The sequence below is a fragment of the Triticum aestivum genome, chromosome 5B (assembly GCF_018294505.1).
Source record: "Triticum aestivum cultivar Chinese Spring chromosome 5B, IWGSC CS RefSeq v2.1, whole genome shotgun sequence".
Lineage (NCBI taxonomy): Eukaryota > Viridiplantae > Streptophyta > Magnoliopsida > Poales > Poaceae > Triticum > Triticum aestivum.
The window spans coordinates 529,314,501-529,319,528 of record NC_057807.1 but is presented as its reverse complement, the minus strand read 5'-3'; positions in this window follow the sequence as shown (position 1 = coordinate 529,319,528).

Genomic DNA, 5,028 nt, shown 5'->3' with positions numbered 1-5,028 from the left:
GAAACCACCTAAACCTATCAATTAGGGTTTTGGTGGCTCGGGGTCGACGAAAACACCTAAACCCATCATTTAGGCTCTAGGGTGGCTCGGGGTCGACGAAACCACCTAAACCTATCAATTAGGGTTTTGGTGGCTCGGGGTCTATGAAAACACGTAAACCCATCATTTAGGCTCTAGGGTGGCTCGGGATCGACGAAAACACCTAAAAGAATCAATTAGGGTTTTGGGTGGCAACATAACAAAAGAATGATGAGGAAGCATTTAAGCATAAGAAACTATTCCTTTTGCAAATGCATTTAAGCATTTAAGGATCAGTATAACATAAGCATTTTCCAATGCTTTGTATGTCATCATTTTCAGCAACAAACTAGCAACCATTTTCGGCAACAAACTAGCAACCATTTTCAGCATCAGTATAACATAAGCAAACAATACTTACTGCAGTTCAACACATTATAGGCATACACAACCATTGTTCACAATACATAGTTCAAATGCACAATCCATCCTTTTCTCACAAAAGGATGAATAGCATAACTACTAGGTACATAAACAGCTAGAGTTCACAAGTACTAGAACCGTAGATTACACAACCATAATTCTAAGTTACTAGGTCATTGCACAACCATCCTTCCCAAAAGGTCTGCAATGCCCACTAATCTCACTTCATCTTGTTCAGTTCTATAAGATGGTCTGGATCCCCTTGATCTTCTCCTTAAGCGTCTCCTCCGCCTTCATGAGCTCACAAATCTTAAGCTCTAGGATGTACTTCTCTTCATTATGGTTTTCCTTGAGCTTCAGCAGATCAGCAACCTGAAACTTCAACTCTAGCTTCTCTTGGGTGAGCTTCTCCTCAAACTTTGCGAACTCTGCATTCTTCAACTCCAAATTCATCCTAGCCTCACTAAGCAATTCCTTCTCTTTGATATTCTTCAACTTGGGGTTCTGGATGGCAGTTGCTTGAGCACTTGTCAGGTTGCATAGGAGTTCATACTTCTGTTTGAAGCTTCTCTGTAACTGCATCTTTCTTTGCCATTTATGCCTTCATACCAGCCACCAATTCAGCTCTGCATTCATGCTGATATGTGATGTGGGAGTGCAGATAACTAAAATCCACAACCCCATCCTGCTGAAAGTCCACAAGTTGATGCACATCTTTCACTAACTTGTCATAGTCTGCATCTAGCTTGTTCTTTTCTTCTGTCAATTGGTGAATAGTTAAAGCACTTTCAAGATTATCATTCACCCTATCAGACTTGCTCTCTTCAACCATTGACCAAAGCTTCAACAATGCATTCTCCATTGTTGGGGGGCCACTGCTCATCAACCCACTGAACGAACCCACAATTCTGACCTTCCTGGAAAAATAACAAGGGAAAAATTTAGTACAATACAACTACTATGAGTAGTAAGCAACAGTTAGTTCAGGGCAGTAGCTAATGTTGGTACTGACCAACACTGAATTTGCACAACCATGTGCTAAGCAACACGAGCAGATTGTAAAATAACTTAATGTAATCCTACAATGGGTGATCAGTATATATTTAGCAGAGTAACACTCCATTCAACTTAGCATAATAACCAACTTAGGATTGGCCATTAATATAATGGAATCCTACAATGTGCACTACCACTCCACCAGTGAGCTAATTTGCCATATATCACTAAGAAATGGAACATAGACATCACTGAATGAAGAGTTATTAAACCAGACTACATTAGCCTAGATAAATACACTACATTAGCCTGCAGCAACAAACAAACTAATGACAGTACCTACTGTCAGCACTAAGCAACAATTACTTATTAGGAGTAACACGTCAGCTAATGGAGGGGCAAATGTGAGTACTAAGCAACACTGCATACAAGTATAAATAAATAGCATGTTCACGGAACAGAGCATGCTTCAGCCTATATTTAGCAAAAATGCACTCCACTGAACTTAATATTCAGCATTCCTACAATGAGCACTACAGTAGGGCATATATGACTAACAAAATTACCATAGACATAACTGAATCACACTTGGCAAACAAAACTCTGTCACTTTCAATGAACACATCCTGTGCATAATCAATAAGGCAAGAAAAATACTGGCTCTGCACATGCTAAGAACCTTCTCCCAGTCATTGTTCCTTAAAATGCAACAAGCCTCTCCGATGGCTTCCCATGCTTCTCGCACAGCACTATCAGATCTAGCTCAAGACCCTTGTAATCCGGGTCCTCAAGAGAGAAAGGCACCTGCCCAAGCAAAATCCAAGTTACCATCATGTGCAGAGGACGAGAACAAAGAAAATCAAATGAAATCCTCACAACAAAGACCACCTACAGAGAAAAATCCCCAAAATTTTTAAACCTAACCCTAACCATAGCTCCAGTGGAGTAACTGACCTGGTTGAGCCCATCGGTGGAGGTTTCGGAGTGCATGTACGGGAGGCTTGAGTTGTCATCGCTGCTCTCATCCTCCAAAACCATGGCTGCGGCGGCATCGTGTGGCGGCCAGCGGGGGCGGGCGCAGGCGGCGGCAAGGCAGAGAGAAGGAAGAAGAAGGCAGAGCAGAGCGGGAGGAATGAGCGGGGTCTAGCTTAGGCCGCACCAGCCGCACCTAAACAGGCCCGTCCGAGTCAGCACGCGGGCACGCGCTCACTCGCCAGCGTGGCACCTAACGGGCGGGCCCAACCGGTCAGAATACCTGTCAATACGTATAAAACACACTTTTAGCCTCTTTTGCAACATCTTGCCCCAAACTTGGTACTGACATGTAAAAATTACCAATCTTGGTACCAATCTGCTTCCAATGCCCCAATTATGGTACTTCTGTGCAATTTACTCCGACCCACGAGTTGTTCTCTCGCACGCACGCACGCTTTGAAAAAGCACCTAGAGCAACTACAACAGATCCGTTTACGAAAACTATTATAAAAAACCTCTCGGATAGCTCCCATAAATCCAGAATTTTTTATTACCCTGAAAAACACCTTCCCCCAATTATACGGGAATATAGCCCTTCTCGTATAATTTGGCAGATAGGAAACCCCCAGAAAGTTCACTTGAGGAATCCTCATGCAACCCCTACTCCCACGCCATTGCCATGGCCGGTCACCAACCGTGCCACCGGAACGTTTGGCCACCCCCACCGCACCGCCCTGCCTCCTTCCCGCACCATCGTACTAACGTAGGCCCGCGCCGCTCCGTCTCCCCATGTGGCCACGTAGTCCACCCACTCGCCATCCCTCCTCCCAACCTGGCGACGACACCATTGATAGGAGCTCACCGTTGGTCACCCAACTTGTGTCGCAATGGTGACGGGCTATGTCGTCCGTGTCACTAACTTGCGGCCCCTAGGCTTGTTTAATGGGAAATAGAAAAAAATAGAAGAAGAAGTTTATGGGAACTGGGAAAAGTTGTTGTCAGACAACTTCCGTAAATTATACGGTTGTCCTGTAAAACCATTTTTACGGGAAGGTTTTACATGAGCTATTGGAGTTGCTCTTAAATCACATCTAGCGAACCGTTTTCTTCCCAGGCGGTTGCTTTCCCCCTTCCCAAGTGGCAGATGTGATGGAGAATTTTGGTGCTATGGTGCCTGGCAAATGGTGGCATCTTGATGGCGGTTGCGTCACTGTGGAGAATAATGTGCTCCTCGCTCCAGCCCTGTCACAAGGCTTCTTGTCCGAGAGGCTCTAAGGTTCCAGCCCCGTCACAAGGCTTCCTGTACATAAGGTCGCCGACGCTACAGACAAGCGGATCTGGTGCTCTTTTTCGACTACATCAACCGGAGTCGGTGGATATGAGGCCCAAGGAACACGGGTTTGGACACATGTCGACGCGCCACAGTGATATGTGCTATGTCGTCCATGGTCGTGCTTTCTTCGTCTCACAAAGCATTGATGCGATGGTGTTTCGACGGCTCTTTGACTTGTGGTATCGGTCTCCTACTCCTCCAATGGCTACTTCTGTAACACTACTGGTGGACACCAGACAGCGATGATTTGGTTCAGCAGTCGGCCTTCTCGATGACATGTTTGTAAATTTCTTGTTTGTGGGGTGTGTTTTGCTGTTGTGCCATGATAGTTGTACTCTTTGGTATTGTTAAGTGTGGATCGCGTGTGTTGTAGCTTACAACTTTAATGATGACATGTAGTTTCTCAAAAAATCATGCTTCCACCCTGCTTTAGATATAAAGCAACAATCAACGTACTGATAACCCATGAGTATAGGGGATCAATTGTAGCCTCTTTCAATAAGTAAGAGTGTCGAACCCAACGAGGAGCTAAAGGTAGAACAAATATTCCCTCAACTTCTATCGACCACCGATACAACTCTACGCACGCTTAGTATTCGCTTTACCTAGAACATGTATGAAAATAGAAGTACTTTGTAGGTGTTGTTGGATAGTTTTGCAAGATAATAAAGAACGCGTAAATAAAAGCTAGGGGCTGTTTAAATAAAGAAGCAATAAAGTAAATATAGCGAGTGTGGAAAAGTGGTGGTAGGAGTTGCGAAATTGTCCCTAAGCAATTGACTATGTTACTAGACCGATAACAAATTTTATGTGGGAGAGGCATAAGCTAACATACTTTCTCTTCTTGGATCATATGCACTTATTATTGGAACTCTAGCAAGCATCTGCAACTACTAAAGATCATTAAGGTAAAACCCAACCATAGCATTAAAGCATCAAGTCCCCTTTATCCCATACGCCACAACCCCCTTACTCGGGTTTATGCTTCTGACACTCAAGCAACCCACTATAAGCGAATCATGAACGTATTGCAACACCCTATAGCGGGAATCCCTCATGCTTGCGCGACACGGAGGGCACAATAGGACAGCAACATAACCACAAGCAAATTAAACCAATCATAGAAATTCATCAATCACCGATAGGACAACGAAAATCTACTCAGACATCATAGGATGGCAATACATCATTGGATAATAATATGAAGCAACGTTGCGGGAGAGTGGACCTCTGAATTTAGATGGGGGAAGGTGATGGAGATGTTGGTGAAGATGGCGGTGGTG